Consider the following 20,021-nt stretch of genomic DNA (forward strand, 5'->3'; position numbering starts at 1 on the left):
GAAAGGTCTAGAAATAGGTCAAAATTCATTTAGTGGCAGAGTTTGAATGTAGGTGATGGTAAACCAAAGCCATTTACAAGCAGGCACCAAGGAGGGAAGAAATTATGAGTCATAAAGGAGAATGGCAAGCAGTCATAAGAAGACAGAAGAAAAATAACACAATGCAGAGAGAGGCAAATCAGAAGCGAGAAAGATATCAGTTTCCAATTTTCAGTTTCTCACATCCAGTCTCTTTAGTTCTAGCTAATCTTTGCTTCTTGACCACAGATACTCATTAGACTATAAGTTATCTTTTTCAAAGGGTATTTAATAAATGGCGCTTCTTCTGTCACAGTTTTTATTGGATCCAAAGACGATAGGTACCAACCAGTGCCGCAATCCAAAGCTAGAGGAGAGACTGGACTTTCAAAGAGGTATTCAAAATCTGATTTTAGTCCTTAGCACCTCACATACTGTGAGTGTGTTGAAGTTGAAGAGAGAAATGTTTTTGAGAAAGAGAGAGGATTATCAACGTATTGGAAGGTCTTTCTCTCCATGGAATAAGGATGGTACATGCCTCCTCCTCAACTAAAGTTTAGTGGAGTTTCAAATACCTTACTAGAAGAGCTTGATTTGTGTCCTCTTCAAGTCTGATGAACACAACCACCCAGTGTAAGAGTCATATCTAAAAATTCTACAAATGAAAGTCATGAATGGAGCTGCCTTTGGTTGGTGAATAAAGAGGTCTCAAATGTCAAGTAGCTGTTCTTTCACCCAATGTTGGTCCAGAGTACACGCCTGTCAGGGCTTATTGTGGAAACTATGCTAAGGTGTAGGTCTCAGGCATAGATGTAGCACCATTGAAGAGAGATCATTCAGCACCTGAGGTGGTGCTGAAGTCCCAACAGAAAGAGGGTGAGTGATGAAAATTCTCAGGACCTAAAGGAGGACCTACATGCAGGTGGAGAGAGTCCTTACCAGTTGTCAGAAGGCTATTATGCTTAAGTCTCTGTGGAGTTATAAGACAATTAGGAGATAGGTGATCAACTTTAAATAATTGTAATAGTCAGAACAAAGAAATGAGACATGACTTCTGGGTCAGCTAAGATTTTTTTTTTCTGTTTCTTATCCCTTCTCTCTTTCCAGCTCCAACCCTGGAGGGGTCAGAGGACTAACTGGGGCCAACAGCCACTAGCGAGGCACCAAGAAGCACAAGCAAAGAAAGAAGGTAGATAACTCATCTATCTTCAACATGGTCTCCAGAATGAAAGAAGTTCAAAGTTTTGGCTTTTACTCAGGATTAGGTTTTTCAGTTACTAAAATGAAGCTGTTATTGGGACTAAAAATTAACATTTGTTTTCTGCAACAGCAAAAAAGCTACAGATAGTAGTTAAAATTGTCTAGGATTCTTTGGTCAGGTTCCTAGAAGCAGAGCTTAAGACAAGGTTCTTGTTTAAGTGATTTTTGATGAGCTCTCTCAGAAGAAAGTGATTGGGGAAAATGGAATGGGGAAGCAAAAAGCTAAGCAGAGAATGATCTCCGCTGGAGAGCAAATTCAGTCTTCAGTCTGGTTCCACAGAGAAATTCTGGAGCAAATCGCAGCACAGCATTGGACCCACCACCACCCACTGGTTGAATCCTATGGGGAGGTGGGCAGGGTGGGGGTGGGAGGTTTGCCATGCACGGCCTGCCGGGGTTAAATGGCAGGTCTGTGCGGGCACTGACAGAACCCATTATATGGGAATAGCGATGAGGGAGAATTTGTCTCACAGAATAAATGTGAACATGGAAAAAAGTAAAACTGCATTCTGATCGAAGCTAACTAGCCTCATTCATGCAGTAAACATTTCAGTCATAATTGCTCATCCTTAATTTATCTAATGTTGTAAGTTTCTATTCTTTAAAATCAAAGAAGATTGTCTGGACCAAAATTGGGACATTACACAAGGTTCGTTCTATCTCCAGCAAATGGCACTAGGGAAATCAGAAGACATTCTGTGCATATTGGTGCCAAAGGTCAAAAGATGAATATAGATTAGAGTCACCTCCTATTGTCAAGCTCACTGTTTCTATAATCATAGTAATGAACTTGATATCTCTAATTAGGAGAAGGACTAATCTAAGATTCATATGTTTGCCTTACAGATTTCATATTTGTAAGCAATGAAAGAAGCAAAATATTTCAGAGATTATGATATGCTATCCTTCCACATCAAATTCACATTCCACAAATTTCAAGTTCCTATGAACACTGAATGATAGGATTCAGTTGAGCCACTCTCTTGGGTAAAACCCCCATCTTCTAAAATTCACTCAGAGAGGTCATATTCTGGCTTAAATTTCAAAACATGTGGCATTTGCTACTTTCCCCTAGTCTAGAAAAGAGAGCTCCTCGAGGTTAACAAAGATTTCTGAAGTGTTTTATCTGTTAAGAGATTCTGCCTTAAGCTAGGTACTGGGCTCCCCTGATACAGACTTGTCATGGTGTCCAGTGCCCCAATAGAAACATGTTTGTTTGTTTGTTTGTTTCATTTTACCATGAAAATCCAGGCTACTCACAATTCCCAAGCCACAATAATGTGTTATGAGAAGATAAATGAGAGTGATGAGAGACCTTGTATTTCATCCTGGTTGCTAACACTATTGCAGGTGCTTTGCTGAAGAAAGCTCTTAAGACAAAGCCATAGCACCAGTAGTAAGCATAAGAGTCTGACACAAAGGTCAGGAATGGTCTGACCGTGTGACACAGGCCAGAGAGTGATTATTTTAGGCAGGAGGGCTCCTGCTACAGTTTCTTTTCACACTTTTGTACAAACACTGGTGAGGGTAGCAAAGCTTACACAGACAGTCTGAGTTTGAGATAAAAGTCATCCTGTTAAGAATATTCGGGCTCCAGCCTGGATCACAGAGTGTCCTCAGAGTGGCAAAAGAGGATCACACACAAATCTTAATTGGATGACCCGACTGAACAAGAAGAAATCCAGACTTCTAAGAGCTCAGAGAAATAAGAAGGAAAAAGACCAAGGAGGCATTGAAATATGAAGATAAAATCAATACAGAATTGCCTAGGAAATCAATAAGAAGGATAAAGGATGTGCAGAGGATGTGAAATATGTGTTCTGTCTCCTGTACAAGTGAGAAATCTGGCAGCATGTTTTGAACATGCTGCAATCCTGTAATTAAAGCTCAAGGGAGAACTGCAAAAAGGAATCTTAATAATCAAGTGAAAAGATGTCCTGGTAATAAGTGACTCCTTGTCAGGAAAACAGTTTCATAGGCAAATCTGAAGTTAAATATGAACTCATGTACATAATCAGAAAGTAGATTGATAGTTGTGTCAGTGTGTTTATGGTAGAGACTGGAGCTTCATTTTAGAACCGTAACCAAGTAGCAGCATCCATCTTTCAACAGGCCAAAGTTACTAGCTCATACCATTACCACAATCCTGATAATCACAGCCTTGTCTCAAGGTATGCTTCAAAGTAACACATTATCCCCTCTCAAATGCCCAGGTTTTCTGTCAAAGGACAGAAAGTCCCCAAGAGTCAGTCTTATAGTTAGATGCATTTATGAAAAGCTAAAGATAGGTGTTTATACTTTCACATAACAGATATGAATAAAGCAATTAGAAGAAAAGCTTGGAAAAACCCTCAAAAAACAAACAAAGTATCTTGGTGCTATGGAAGGAAAATACATATGATAATTCGAAATAGTAATACTAAGAATCATGTTTGACCATGTGAGAAGAATATTGGGAGACCATTTGCTTAAGAAATGTTATAGTATTTTTATTATTCTTTCCTCATGTAAGCAGAGGTGAAGTATTTTACAAGTCCAAGGGAGATCATGCATATCATAATCTTTGTGAAAGTCATTTTTTCTCAAATTGTTCCCAGAGGTTTGTTTCACAAAGCCTACAATATAAGAATGGTTCCATTCCAGGATTGGTTCAATATGTACACTTAATTATAATTAAGTTGTTTTGAACATAGGACTTTGAAAAATATAATAAGTTTTCTCATTTTTAAAAATAAAACAATCAGAACTTGTAGATTGAAATGATAGTCTCTCCTTCAGAGGTCTTTCAAAGGCAATTCATAACTTTTTTAAAAATGCTACTGCAATTCCAGTTATTTTTGCATATCCTTAAATTGCCAATATTTTCCAAAGGGGATATTTTTAAAGCTGATGACAAGCAAGAATTATTTGAGCAAAATTTTTATGTGTTGTAGATTTTAGAAAATGGCAGCAGAGGCATAACTTATTTAACTCAACCAATTCTCATGTAAAAACAGAGAACTAATTAACAAAGTCCAAAACACACAACAGGATTTACAACAAAACAAATATAACAAAGTATCGCCAAATGTGCCAAAGACACAAGTGCAGAGGAGAGGAAGTATGAACAGCCACAAGACCTTGATGATATCAGTGTCTGTGCTGAAGGAAGCACAGAAGGAACAGGCATCTGAGGATGCTAGAAAAGGAGAATCCTAAAGTAGACAACAGATATTTCCTGGATAATATGGAGGGCTACTGTGCAGATGTAGTCTGAAATTGAAGGAGGTTTTTGCTTTCTCCAATAGTGGGTGAATGCAAGGGGACCCATGGTAGGAAGGTCTGAAGGTGGCTGGAGCAATGTGGCCACTGTGAGCTTTAGCTATAAAGTAGCCAAAATAAGGTTCTGAATGGAAGAGCAACTGCTGAGTGTCATCAAAATTGACTGGATCAATAACGATTAAAGAAAGAGAAGGTGCACATAAGTGTGGGGAAATAAACAACCAGAATACATCAAAGAGCACTGGGCCATAATTTTGAACATTACCTAAAAACAACAGAAAAGAAGCTCTGTGAGGTTAAGAAAGATTACCTGAAACCCGTTTTCTTCTAATTTTCTAATTTCAATAAAATAATGATAATAAAAGTGAGTAGCAAGAAAGGATTAAGATCAAATGCATTTCCTAGTTGTAAGATATAAAAACTAACACTAAAAAGCAGAATAGCATTCCTATAAATGATATGAGCACATCAGAAATACATGTCCATAAATACTTAGAAAGCATTCAATAACGTGGTGATCAAACTTAGGAAAAATTAGAAATTAAAATAAAATTCCAAAATAATGACTAAATTAGAAAGATAACAAATGTGGCTAAGCTTAACAGGTAATGCCTAAAGGAAATACAATATGAAAATAAGAAAAATTTTCAAATAATAAAATAAACACATTTGAGGAAAAAATGACATATATTAAACACAGGCAAATAATATCCAACATATAGGAAGTGGGAATTCCTGAAAAAGAAAACCAAGCACAGAAAGAACCAATGCTAGAACATACAATCTAAAAACAGTTTACCGGAGAAAACAAACAAACAAAATGGAAAAGAAAGAAACTGCATATTGAAGAGAACACTACACTGCAAAAAATGCCATGCTAAAGTGATCAACACTGAGACCCATTTTAACAAAATTGTTGCATTTTAAAGAAAGGAGGGAAATTCCTTTGGATATCTTTATACCAAAAAGAATAGTACAAATAAAGGGAAGAAAAAATAGATTATCATCAGGTCATTGTGGGGCTGTAGTGCTTTAGGCAATATATATATGCAGTAATATATTTGAGTTACTAAAGGAAAGAAAATGCAACGAGAATTTTACATCTAACAAATCTGTCCTTGAAGCATAAAGGGCACAAACTGCTATCTACATGTAAGGATTCAATGAATTAGATTCGTGTTCCTCAGGCTGTACTAGAAAACAAGTGTTAGACAAACAACAGAACTAGAGAGACACTGATAGAAGGACTGGGGTTAGCATTCAATATGTAGCTACTTACAGAATGAGACCAAATGAAGGTTTAGAAATTGGAGAGAATATTATGTGATCACCATATGCTCTGATAAAGAAGAAATGGTACAAAGTAAACATGAGGAGAGCAGGGAGGGGAGGGCATTAGTAAAAAATGTACAAAACTCTTTTTGGCAATTGTATGGAAGATGATAGTATACTATAATTACTCTTAGGTTGTTCCATACATAATGTGAAATAAAGAAAATTAGTAATTATGGAATATTCTATCATCAGCTGTGTCTTTGAAAACCAGGATTCCTTATATGAAATAAAAGATATAATATGGATTCTGAATTTTAATTGAAAATATCAATATGAATATCTGACATATTTTATCTTTAAACACCTCACAATTCTTTTCATTGGAAAGGCCTAGAAATAATCATCAATCCAATTATGCGGAGGGCATTGAGCATTACTCATAGCTAGATAGTGGTCTCAAAATACTTTTTCCCACCAAGATAAATTAGTTTCATAGACAAATAATTGATTCCAGATTTTACATGGGAAATGTATAAGATCTGACATACCAGATAGCAAGGAACCCCTTGAAGACTATTATGACACGTTGAAAGAACTCAAGAGCCAACTTGAAAAGGCTTCCATTGCTCAAATATGGGCCAATTTAAACTTCAACAAGAATACGCATTGCAATAAATTGCAGTCTATAAGATATGTTTATATCCATGAATGCAAAATGTTATTTTTAAAAACAGTCACCTTCAGAAGTTGATACAGAGATCAATTTGTTTTCTTGAGAATTTGTAAATCAAGTTAAGGAATCAAGCATTTTTCTTGTCTTTCCAATAGGAATTGAAACACTGGGTAACCAAGCAATAATTTAAGGGACGAATGTCTTTAATAAAGAGTTCTAGCCTAGTAAGTGAAAATGAAAATAAAAGATATGACAAAATATCACAATTGTGCAACCCTCAGTGATTAATAGCTATAGGCAATAAACTGCTGAAGAGCTGAAACATTACATAAAGAGAAAAAACCAGGCAATATATGCCTCCTGATAACACACTACATATATGGTCTTGCCAAAGGGATCAAACCTGAATTTGATCAAACCTCTAGATTCCAATCTGCAGAAAATACGGAAGATAAGACAGATATGCTGATTTTCACCATTAAGTGTCGACAATTGGCAAAATGCAGAGTATGGAAAACTACAGATCAGACAGCCGACGTTGTATGATGGATAAATTGTAATAAAAATAGAGGGATAAGGGGAAAATCTATAGAATTCAAAAAGACTGAAAAGACATACTGGATTTCAGAATGAGTAAGAATAAGCTATAGTTCTAGAGCTAGCATCAAAGTATGCCCATTTTCAGGATAAATATAAAGAGATACAAGAAATGAATCTATGAAAGTCAGGAAAATAGTTTAATTTAGGGAAGGACTAGGTTGTAATAATGATTGGGAGTGCAAATGGGCTTTTGGAGTGGCTGGAAAAGTATTACTTCTTGAACTGAGTGTTCGTTGCAAGAGTGCATATCTTAAAATGGGATATATATGAGATGCATGTTTTATTATAAAATACATACTGTATCTGTAATATATAATAATTAGCTACAGAATTGTCAGCGTAATTTTCTGTATCTGTATGTATTTTATGATAAAAATATTTGTAAGTGTTAATCTGTTAAAGGGGGTTTAAATCAAGTCGTGTTAAATGTTTTGAGGTTAAAAGTAGGTATAATAAAGTAACAACCCTGATATTTTGCATAACTTACTAACTGAGTGAAACAATTTCAAAAGAATTCTACAAATGTTTGAGTAATGCTACTGTTGTTCAAATAAAGGTATACCTTAAGCATATCTTAATATACTTTAAGCATATAGAATACATCATAAGTATAATCTTATATAAGCTTAAGTATACTTAATATACCTTAGTAGTGATTTTTAAGAGAAAAGCTTTCATTTAAGTGAATAATTTCCAGTACATTTTAAATTTCATTGTACTTGAATTACTAACGTATACATTTCTGATTGCGGGGATACCAAGTTGGTGAGGAATTGTACAATATCACTCATTCACCTCCTTTACTCAGAGTAGAATTATATGGAAATGTTTTCAAAGCAATAATTTGATTTTTTTTCTTTCCATTTCCTCATCTCCCTCATCTTTCTTTTTCCTGAGTCATCTCTTCTTCCTTTATACTCTATTAAAGTACCAGGAGGCTAAGAAAGTTTAAGCTTTACAGACTCTATTTGCACAATCCATTCTCAAGTCTTGCATTTTTTTTAATTCCGAGAAATTTGTTTACACCGGCATGTTTTTGTAAAGTTTGAAAAAGTGAGAGATTTTGACCACAACTGGTCAAAATTATCTTTCCCCTTGGTCAAATATTCTTCAGTATCTGCCATTTTTAGGATTCAGTCACAAGGAAACAGTTTAGGAATACTGCAGGTTAGATTAATGGGGCATATTTATTGGTTTACAGTTTCCTCCCTGGCTAGGTAAGTTACTGCTCCATGCCCTGGTAAGGAATAGCTTCTACCAGAAAAATGGTACCAGGAGTACCAGGAGTACTCCAGTGTTCTGATTCGTGGCAGTACTGTGAAGAGGCAGGCCTCGAAATCTCATCACTCTATGAATTTTCTTATAGCAATAAGCACTAAAAGTGTATAGTGTGTAGGGGTGTGTGTATATATATGTGTGTGTGTATATATATGTATGTGTGTATATATATGTATGTGTGTGTATATATATACCTGTGTGCATATGTATATATGTGTACTATATAGTATATAGTGAAGGAGAAACACATTACAATTAGAGACTTCAGTTCTCATTCGTGCCTAGTCAAAATAAGAGAAATAGTCTCAGTAATGCAGACATGGAATTATATATTCAACTCATTCCCTTTCATGAGAATCATACAAAATTTAATTTGTCAGAATTCCTATATTCATGTATGTGGTATTAGCTTTCTAAAAAATATAGTCTGTTGTGATTTTATCACTAAATAATTGTTTTTTATATCCAATATTGTATTGCAGATTTAATATTTTACCCCTTAAAACAGATTTCAAAATTGCTAGATTCAGGTCCCACGAAGCCTAGATCTGCCCTTCTACTCACTAGACATCAATTGGTGAATGGAAGGCATGTTAATTTTCTGTACTTACTTTATTCTTTATTGTTAATGAACAGAGGTTAAAAGGATAAATAGAGCTTTTTTTTTTTTTTTTGAATGACGTATGTTAATGCCTTTCCAATCCTTCACTGGAATTCTACAGGCAATTATGTTCTACAGGCAAATATGTTCGCATTCAGGCCAAGACTGGGTTAATTTTTGCAAAGAAAGATTGATTCCTTGATTACAAAGAATGTCATCTTTAAGTTGAAAAGGGCCATTGCCTGGAGTTCAGAAGTTTCTGCTCTACAGAAAAAAAAAAAAAAAAAAAAGTCAATGTTGGTTCATACAAACATGATCAGAGTTTGATAGAAATAATCATTTTTAGAGGTTTTTTCATACCCAGTGCTATTCAATTCTCTCAAAAGTCTTGTGTGGTAGGTACCACTGTGCACACCTTTTAGATGAGAAAACAAGCTCTAGGAGGTTGTGCATCTGCTACAAATTAGTGGCAAAGTCCATGTTTGAACCCAGGTTATCCTGACACCAAAGTCTGTGTGTTATTCTATGCTTCTGTAACTAATTGGCCAGTCAGTTAACTCTCTGGCCTGAGCCCTAATCTGGACAAATCAGATATTTGCCTGGAGAATCTTGCAACTCCTGATATCTGTGATTCTATGAAACCAAGTTAAGCAAACTTTATAATATCCATTGTTAGCTGATCCCCATGTCATATAACAGAAAATTCATCTCGATCTCCTTGTGCCTAATCTAAATTTGGTAATAATTAAAAATCCGTCTCCTCTCGATCTGTCCTTTGCAGAGGTGTGGAACAGCTAGTTTGTCACAATCTTGCATAATACCTTTCTGTTGTGATGAGAGGAGCAAAAGCAGCAGGGAAGAATGAGGGAAGCTCTTCAAGGAAATGTCTGGTAAGGAACGTGGACATGCTAAGGCTTCATCTCATATAAAATATTTAAGTAGGAGACTTGACCTCAACAAGCAATAGGAAAAAAATCCACAAAGATTTATTTTCCTCGCCTTTCCCGATGAATGTTTAAATGACATCTAGAGAGACGTAGGTAATATATAAGTAATAAGTTTTTAACTAGTACATTTACAAGGCATGTGGAAAGAATATGGGTTTCTCCCTTTATCTGTGAAAAATCAGAAAATGTTTTTGCCTATCTGGAAACAAGGATCTGGACCAGACAGCCACTGAGGTTTGGGGGTGGAGTGGCGGCTTCCCCCATAGGGAGCTCTGGCCCTGTGATGTCTTAGTGGGCTATGGAAGGCTTTCAGGCTGCAGCTTCAGCTCTGCTGTTGTCATTATCACATCTGTTTCCGACTCCGTCTCTTCTGCCTTGTGGTGGGCTCTGCAACTGCTCTCGCTGCAGTTCCTTTGTTAGAGATTTGCCCTCTTGACACCTCTGAATGAAGAAGTTGCAGTACAAAAAGAAGATTGGTGACAGACCCTGCGATTGCATTCCCTGTAGTAGGTCTTGAAACCTTATCTACATGTCATCTGGCTAATCAGAGGTCCATGGTGAGATCTGTCAAAGATTTCTGTTTTAAAAAAGAAATTCAGACACTGTTGACAGGAGAATTGGAATGCTTTTGCCAGTCCTGTACCAGCACTGTCTATTATTATGAGTGCAAGCCTGAGGCTGTGGTGACAGAGGAACCTCAGGGTGGCCTCCTAAGGACATCAGCACAGGTGGGCAGAGCCCCTCCCCTCCCTCCACAACAACAGAAGCCAAACAAAGATGAACCCCTCACTAATAGCAAAAAGCAGAGGAGAGGTAAAAATAGAACAGCTGAACATCACTCTAAACTAGTTTGTAAGAGAATATAATGTTACTCATGAATTACACAATCAGTGAGACAGACAGTGTCAAATGGGGTAACTACATCTTCCAAAAGTGTTGGAAATTCATACATGTAACCAAACCAATACAATTCCCAAGCAGAAAATGCCCCTTTTACTTATAGAATTTGCAAAACCATGGAAATTAAATAATTTACACCTACAATTCTTGGCCCTTGAAAAGCAGCTCGATTCTTTGCAAGTGCTTGGTTCTTTTTCTGTTAATAAAATACAAAGTGTAATGGCCTTGGAGTCAAACTTTGTAAGAGATGAGAATCTAGACATTTATTAAACTCATTGCCAAATCACTCCATGATTCTAGATAATTAATCATTGAAGTTGCACAAGAGGAAGTAAATCTCAGTAGTTAAGACCACAGGCTTCAAGGCTGAATTGTTTGAGTTCAAATCCTGGCTCACAAGTTTTTGTCATCTTAGACAAGCTGCTTAGTTTCTTTCTGTATCTCTTTCCTCGTCAATAAAAGTGAAACAGGATAGTAATTTATCAAAATCATAGATTTATTAAGGGGATCAGAAGCATCAACACAAAGTGACACATAAGTATTTCATACACGCTGCAGTGTTGCTGTTTTTATTGTTATTGTAATCATATCAGTCATGATAGGCTATATTAAGCTATGTAACAACTATCCCCAATATCTCGAGCATTTAAATAAGAAAGGTTCATTTCTCACTCATGCTGTACTTCCATTCGCAGAAGAGCTGTATTCGTCGGAGTTATTCATGGATCCTGGCTGATAGAGCAACCACCGTCTTGGAACTTGATGGTTGATGTACCAAAGAAAAGAGAACTCTGAAGTGTCTTGAGTCAACATTTAAGTACCCCAGCTCATAAAAATGCACATTACTTTTGTTCATAATGCATTTTCCAGAAGCAAGACACTTGGTCCTATTAAATCACAGGTTAACAAAGAATGAGAAAGAACTACATTATTGTTACCTGGTGGACAATATTAATGCATAGCATTATTTTGTTATTATTATTTTTATTAATAGTAGTAGTAATATATTTCAAGACACAAATGGCTTACTTATTAAAGTTTAATATTCCTAACAAGAGAAAATTTTGAAAAAAGTCTATAAGTATGCATTTTATTTTCATCAATACAATATTTCATTGAGGACCAAATAATTTCCATTGAGCATTTGTATATAATACACTACTTGCTTTCACATGGCTTTTCACATAATTCTAACAACCCTAGAAGATAAGCACTTTTAGCCCAATCTTACAGATGAAGAAGCAGTGGCTAGAGAAGTTACATAACTTGGAATCAGCTCTACCTGATTCTGTGTGCAGAGTCTTTGTGTTATGCCCCATTACACATTAAAAAGGTTAATCTAGTACAAATAAGCAAAAAATGAGGCCCTGGAGTCCCTCTAAGAATTCCACCTAGATGCAGACTGGCCTAAGAGAAAAGTAAGCTTTTACTCAGTGATTTTGTAAAATCTTAAACCACTTTTTTTGATTTTCTAGTAGTGGAAGCAGAAGTTTTGACTGGTTAGCAACACAGATTCTATTTAGCCTATTTTGGGATGATTACTCAATTTTAAGTTAAATAAAATACTTCATTCACATTATCCTGGTTTTCACACCCAAAGCGAAATTTGAACTTTGGTCCTTACTCATAAAAGGAGAGTAAGGCATATTAAAAAATACTAGTCTAGTGTAGGTAGTTCCACTGGACATCAACCATCCTCATCTGCTCCTCCAGATGGGACCTGTTTAGAAAATGTATGGGCTGGAGGGAATAATGGGATGGACTGGCAGAGCAGAGAACGCAGGAATTAACAAACCATTCATGAACAGTGATTTTAACAAAACTGATAAAAATGTGAGAGGGCTTGGGAAACAGTACCTATCATTTTGTATTGGGCTAAAAAGGAATAGGAAAAGAAAGTGATTATTCTTCAATTACAAGCCTCTCATGGATTATTCAAGATAATTACCCAGCTAACTTTGGGAAACAACACATGAGGCAAAAATTATTATGCTTTAAGGAAAGAGCAAGACCACCCCCTGGACTCTGCATTTCTGGATAGAAACCATTTTCAAACCGAGACACATTCATTTATCTTCTTCCTAACTTATGTTTAGCCCTGGGAATATAATGTTTGACAACACAGGGTGTCAATGTATCAGCTTTGCACTAAATACGAGTGTCTCTCTAGGAAGTGAGTTATGGAGCTCACCAGGGAGAATAATTGTATATTTTAACCTGTAATATCTCTTTCATTTGATCAATTTGATATAGATGTATCAGAAAAAAAGATAAAAGAATAAACAAATGCAAGACTTCAATCTAGCATATATCTTTCTGGATGAGATTTACTCCTGCCTACCATTTCTAACTTCATTGCACCCAATTCTCTGCCTCACGTGTAGATATTTGTAGTAACCCAAATGTACCCTAATTGATCATTCACATATGAAAAATACAAGCAAATCATTGTATGATGCTTAGACTTCTCCAGGTGTTTATGCATATTATTTTATTCTCATAATAATAACCCTTTGCAATAGGTAATATTATTATCCCTATTTTGCAGATGAGAAAACTGAGGGCAAGTGATGGTACATAGCTTGTTTGAAGTCACACAGCTAGTAAGTTACAATCCAGAATTCAAACTGGGCGAATCTAGTTTCAGAGTATATCCTCTTTAACTTACCTTATGCTTTTAAATTTGATAACATCTTTATCTGGAACACTTTCACCTTCTTATGTCTTGTCAGCTCATCATTCAAAACCTGACTTAGATTTCACCTACTTAGGGAAATTGTCCTTGACCCTTCTCTGACCTTTGTTACCCTGCCATCCTTCACTAGGCTAGGCATCAATCCTCTGTGCCTAGCAACCTAGGCATAATGCTATTGCAGTAGGGACCACAGTGTGTGTGATTCCCTTTTTAATTCTTCATCTCCTCCACTAGGCTGTGAAACCTTGTATGCTGTGTACATTTCTACAACCTTATTACCAAGCCCGGTGTATAGTACACAATAGGTGTGAAGTAAATATTGTTGAATTAATTAATATGATGAATAGATTGAGGAAACATATATGGAGATTAGAGTTGCCTTTCACTTAAGTGGCTGGGTGATCTTTGAAATTCAGTTAAAATCAATTTGGGGTGCTTTTTAAATAAGCGCACCTCAGAGCTTCAAGTACCATACACAAAAATCAAATAAAGAATTCTGTGGACACGCAGGTGCTTCTCAGAGGAAAGTGAGCACTGCCTATTTTTAACTACTCTGCAGTGTTTCCAACCTTAATCCACAAAGTGTCAAATTTCTATGTCTCTTTCTCTAAAAGGACAGCTACTCCTGGGATCTCAAGAATGCTGTCTTTATTTTTTACAGAAGGAAAGAATATCAACAAAACAAAAGCAAATGTTTGTGACTGTATTACATTCGAGGAGAGGCCTTGAGAGACCCTTTTTTTTCCTTTTTTTCCAGGTACAAGTGATTCAAATCTCAACACCCTTAAAGGAATTCTGATTTCAAGTTTGAAATAAGAACCATCCTTTGTGTGGATTCAGATGACAGAAGTCGAGGTGATGGTTTTACACTACATGACATTAAGTCAATAGCTTGTTTTGAAAACCATGCTGATGTCAATGGCTCCTTTATAGTATAAGCAGGGGATCCAGTGTGAGTTGCTATAGAAGAGCCTGTTCTCTATGTGGCTGCTCCTGCCATGTCTCCTTCAGAAGTTTCTTCCCTTTAGTTCCCTACTGGGAGTGGGAAAGCCACAGTGTCCAGTAGTCCCAGGCTGGAGGCTTCTTCCTGTTTTTATTATGCACGTGTCTTTGGAAAAAGCACAGGCTTCAGTGTCAAAGCTGCAAAACCCTGAGTTTGAATCCCAGCTGATTGGTCTTCAGAAAAGCCTCCTTCCGTTCCTCGTCCTCTTGTGTCCCTGCTCTTTCTTTTCCTCAGCTTCCTCCTTCTTCATCACATGTATTAAGCCTCTAAAAATAATGTTTTTTTCCTATAAAATGAGAATCACAACATGTATCTCATAAGGTTGTTACAAGGATAAGAAACAATAAACATATGTAAAGTGCCTGGCACAGTGTGGCACATGCACAAATGCAAAAAGTAACTTACAATTGTCATTCACCCTGCATCGTCTGAAGTGCTAAAGGTAGGGTGGCCAATATATTAAGGTATGTTGATTTTGTTCTGTTGGATGCATGTGGACTGGAATATTATTCTAACAGAAATCAGTGAGTCGGAATTGAGGGAAAAAATAATAATTAAAAAAAAGATTCATAATGCACCAAGCAGGCTGCAGGGCATTGTCTTGAAACTTCACATATCCATAAGAAAAGGCCAGGGAAACCCACTTGTACCCACAATTATAGTAAGAGAACATCCTTTTCTACCCTAGGTTAGTTTCAAGAGTTTTCATTCATTGCAAGGGAATGCTTTTTCCTCTTTAATGAATTTAAAAATTTATATCCTGCCTAGGCATGATAGAGACTTTGTGAAATAAGCAGCATGTGGAACGATGAGAGAAAAGCTGGAAGATAAGCAAGGAAGAACATCTTCTGATTTTCATTTTAACAGTTTAATTCCATAGTCCATTTTCTAACAGAACCAATAACTCTATCTACCTTCCCCCAACCTTTTCTCTATCTTTCCCCCATATTTATCTTTACCATGTTTGAGCTTGAAAAATTGAAGCAGTAACTATGAATGTGATCATAATTTTTTGTACAGATCAGGTTACCTGGGAAACCTATCATCTCAGAGTATACATAGAAGTCATTGGTCTCCTATGCTGCTCCTGTCCTCCCTCCCTTCTCTCTGTGTGGTAGGTGATTTCCTTGTCTAGGTGCCACCCTCTGCCAGTCTTTTGGGTCCTATGGCCTGGGACCTCTTCAAGATTCTTTCACAAATGCAATTTCCTCCATCAACTATACTCTTCTGTTGATGTAAAACATGATTTAATCACCCCCCTATTAAAATAACAGAAGGACAGGGTGCCGTGGTGTGTGCCTGTAGTCCCAGGTACTCAGGAGGCTGAGATGGGAGGATCATTTGAGCCCAGGAGTGTGAGATTCATTTGACTTTTCACCTCCAACCTGTCCAGATTATGTCATAGTTCCTCAGGCTTAAATCCTAGCCCTTCTTACTTCCTATTCTGAGCTCTCTCCTTAGGACACTCATTCACGTACACAGCCTTAAGTTTAAACTACATGGTAATGAATACCAAGTCAAGCCTGCATTTCTCTGATTCTTAGATACACAAAAATATGACTCTCTTCCTGCTTCATAGCTCCACTTAGAGATCTCTAAAATACTCACGCTCAATTTTAAACTACAAAGTTTATGTTCTTCTCCTGTCCACAGCGTCTTCCATGGATTCTATCTCAGAGATGACATCACCAGGCACTGAAGAGTTGCCCTAAAGACCCTTTCACTCTTCCATACCAGGCCCCAAAAAGAGAGCATGCCAAATTGCTTTCCAACACATCCCCTTCTGGCCCTCTGCTATCATCACCGTAATCTAAACCATAATCATTTAATTTTGCTGTGCTACGGGAGAGTTTTAACTAGTCTCCCCTCTTGCCATCTCTAGTCTTTTTTCCTTTTTTTTCCCGCTAGAAAAACACCTTTCTCAATTATATTTATAAATACTGTCTACGGGTTGGATCATCAGGCATCTTATTTCTTTCATCTCTGCCTTTTTCCTGGGCAGACCATGCATCACAAGAAGGCTGAAATTACCTGCACATGAATTCTAATTCATTGACTCCTTTGGTAACAATAGCTCATTTTGTTTGTTTAAAATTGATTATATAATTCATATAAGGTAAAAGATTTTTTGAGTAATTTATTACACATAGAAATTAGTAGATTTTTCTAAAAATAGAAGCAGATATCAATGTTTATAAAAATAATATATATTTTTGTCCTGTCCTGAGGATTATTTTTAGACTTTTCCAAGTATTATGCTAAATGAGTTGAAGCACTTCCATAGTTATTATTTTATCTTTGGTGCAAAATTTACTTTTTCCATTTTCATCAGAAAATACATATTAAATGCTACATGTGAAATCTTTATTTTCTACACAAAGGGTCTAAAAAAAATGGTAGGCCAACTTCCCCATAATCAATTTACCTGACATTAGCCTGAGTGATTGAAACAGGATTTGGATCACCAATTCACTTATTCATCAATTGTGAGCTTACTGAGTCCCATAATAGTCTGGGAGAATTGTATGGGGATAGTGCTGGAAAATAGAATGCTAGAAAATTAGACAAGAAAGGAATATGACGTAGATACCATACGTGATCTACTTGGAAGACAAAAACATACCACATAAAATATATTCATCTAATTATAGATAGACAGACACTTGAAGGAAGGAACAGAGTTAATGCCCAAGTGGATGATGTTAGATAAACACAGCTTTATATTTCAGAGGAGGAAGAAAACAGAGATTCCAAGAAAGGTTTATTAAAGAGCTGGGATTCAACTGGGCATTAAAAAGTTTAGATAAGCAGTTGAATTTATAGCTGACAGAATTTGCTAATGGATTAGAATATGAGGTATTATGGAAAGACAGGAGTTAAATTGGCTCCAAATTGTTTGGCTTGAACAACTGGAAAAAGAGAATTCCATTTACTGAGGAAAAAACTGGGAGAGAACTTGTTGGGAATGAAGAGAAGAGCAGTAATTTATTCCAAACTTATTACATTTCGGATACTTGTTAGGCACTGAGGAAGAGATGTCAAGGAGACGGTTACACTTATGGGACTGTGCTTCAGGAATGAGGTCTGGCTCAAGATACACATTTATGAGTCATTCACAAAAGATAGTTTTGAAGCTGTGAGACTGGATGAAATCACCAACAAATGAGAACGGATAGAGGCAAGAAGAGGTTGGAAGACTGAACCAAATATAACTCAATACTTCAAAGGCGGGAAGATGAAGAGAAACCAAGAGGAGAAATTATGATCTATGAGGCTGGAGAGAAATTAGGAGAATTAGGTGCTTCTGAAGCCTGTTACAAACAGTATTTTAGAGATGAGGGGATGATCATCTTTGTTAATGGTTGTTGTTGGATCCAGTAAGATAAGCATTAATAATTGGCCATTGGGGTTAGCTACACATAGGTCATTGGTGACCTTGATAAGATCAATGTCATTGGAGTGATGAGGGACAAAGTCTGGCTGGATGGGATGCAAGAGAGGAATCAGAGACAAAAAAACAAGCACAAATCTTTGCAGATGTTTTGCTGTAAAGGGGAGAAGAGAAACGGGGTGGTGGTCAGGTAAAGAGATAAGATCAAAAGAGTTACATATTTGCTTTTTCTAAGAAAGGAAAACTCACTGATGAGAATTATGAAGTAATTAAGAAAAATTCATTAGGCAAAGAGAAAGAGAGAGAATGACTAGATTTACATCATTGCATAGGTAAGAATAAGCTAGGTCCAGCCATACTTCTACACATTTTGGAAAAAGTCCAAAGCAACCATATTCTTTGGTATTGGCATGGGAACCCAGATCTCTCCTCTCTCCGTTAGTAGAATATTAAATAACCTCCTACTCACCCTGTACCTTAGAAAGGAGTAAATAAAGACCATTGAGAGTTAAGAGAAGAGTCCTGAATTGAAATACTTACCCAAGCGGTGCTGAGCTAAATTTTAAGTTTACATGATGATTAAGTTAAAAATCTCTCTTATTGTTTCCTTGCTTCCTCCCAAGTCCACATCACTTCTGTTAGAGTAAGAAGAATCCAGTATGTGACTGGCTATGCGCGGTGGCTCACGCCTGTAATCCCAGCACTTTGGGAGGCCGAGGCGGGCGGACATCGAGACCATCCTGGCTAACACAGTGAAACCTTGTCTCTACTAAAAATACAGAAAAAAAAAAATTAGCCGGGCGTGGTGGCGGGCGCCTGAAGTCCCAGCTACTCGGGAGGCTGAGGCAGGAGAATGGTGTGAACCAGGAAGGTGGAGCTTGCAGTGAGCCGAGATCATGCCACTGCACTCCAGCCTGGGCAACAGAGAGAGACTCCGTCAAAAAAAAAAAAAAAAAAATCCAGTGTGTGATTAAGGAACACTCAAGGGGTTTGCTCTTCAGAGTGGTGATATGTAATATCTGGCCTCTACTATCTCACTTAAACTTCCCAGCACCCTTTAGAGCAGCTATATATTAAACCTTTTTTAGATACATTATAGCTATATAGCCTCTTCAATTGTATTAGGCTAGTAATAAGCATTAAAATCCTGTCTAAGTCCATATTCTGTGATTCAACTAGATGTCATACCAGGAGCCCTAAGATGAAAATAGTATAATGTGAACCTCTTCTAAAGAAAAAAAAAAACTGTATTGATATACCAAGATTTTAAAAATTGATGTAACACAAGAGTGCTGCTATTTAGACCATCTAAAAGCTGTCATTTTAGAAGTAGTGATTGCTTGCAAGGGAATTTTACCTTAATTCACCTTTCTGGACACAATTCCGGCCATGTTCCTGATTCTGTCCTACTTTCAGACTTCCATTTCTCCACTGATCTTTTAATTATGGATTGCATCTTCCCAGCCCAGGCTCTACACACGCCTGGTCCCAGATCACTAAACTGCTACCTCTTGTCTGCCTTACTAAGTGTTCTTCTGCTGAGCTCTGGCTCCCTGTGCCTGGATAGGTTTATTATTACTCCCTTGTAATAATAACAGATTCCATTTCTATGGCACTCACTATGTGTTAGGCACAGGGCTATTTAAATAAATATCAATTGAAAGTTTTAAGAACACTTGGCCAGGTAAATATCACCATCCTCAAATTAGAGATGAGAAAACTTAAGCAATGAGAGGTTGAGTAACTTTCTGAGAATATGGAAAGGTCAGTATTCAAAATCACTTCAAACACCTACATTTTAGCCACACTAACCTGAATTGCTGCAGATTTGTGTAGTTTATCTATGAGAATTCCACCAAGGTTTGCTCTTAATTATTCAAAACCAGATCATGTTTACGAGTTAGACTTGTTGCAGCCTCACAGGGGAGACTTCCTGTGAATCTGAGCCTTGTCCTGCTGTTGCACCTGCCAGTTCTGTCTTATGCGGGCATAACACTAAGGAAAGGGAACATAGTGGCCCTCCACAAATTTCACAGTCATGGTGCAACTATTTGTGTGGAGCGGGAGAAGAAGGAGTAAAGTATTTTGAATGAGAAGAATGTGAGTTCATGGAGCAACA

General features: G+C 36.9%; 2 long non-coding RNA genes across 3 annotated transcripts in view; both read left to right on the forward strand.

Moving 5' to 3' along the window:
* LOC129473411 (uncharacterized) overlaps positions 1-9,857 on the forward strand; it is a 190,041-nt gene extending 180,184 nt beyond the window's left edge. For both annotated transcript variants that reach the window (XR_010119272.1, XR_010119273.1), the window contains 2 exons: positions 1,126-1,207; positions 9,748-9,857. This is a non-coding gene — a long non-coding RNA (uncharacterized lncRNA). The remainder of the gene's footprint in view (positions 1-1,125; positions 1,208-9,747) is intronic.
* A 4,407-nt stretch (positions 9,858-14,264) lies between these two features.
* The window catches only part of LOC134735790 (uncharacterized), a 64,464-nt gene continuing 58,707 nt past the window's right edge, over positions 14,265-20,021 (forward strand). Inside the window, exon 1 of the long non-coding RNA XR_010119274.1 lies at positions 14,265-14,363. This is a non-coding gene — a long non-coding RNA (uncharacterized lncRNA). The remainder of the gene's footprint in view (positions 14,364-20,021) is intronic.

This window comes from Symphalangus syndactylus, chromosome 23 (genome assembly GCF_028878055.3).
Source record: "Symphalangus syndactylus isolate Jambi chromosome 23, NHGRI_mSymSyn1-v2.1_pri, whole genome shotgun sequence".
NCBI classification, from domain to species: domain Eukaryota; kingdom Metazoa; phylum Chordata; class Mammalia; order Primates; family Hylobatidae; genus Symphalangus; species Symphalangus syndactylus.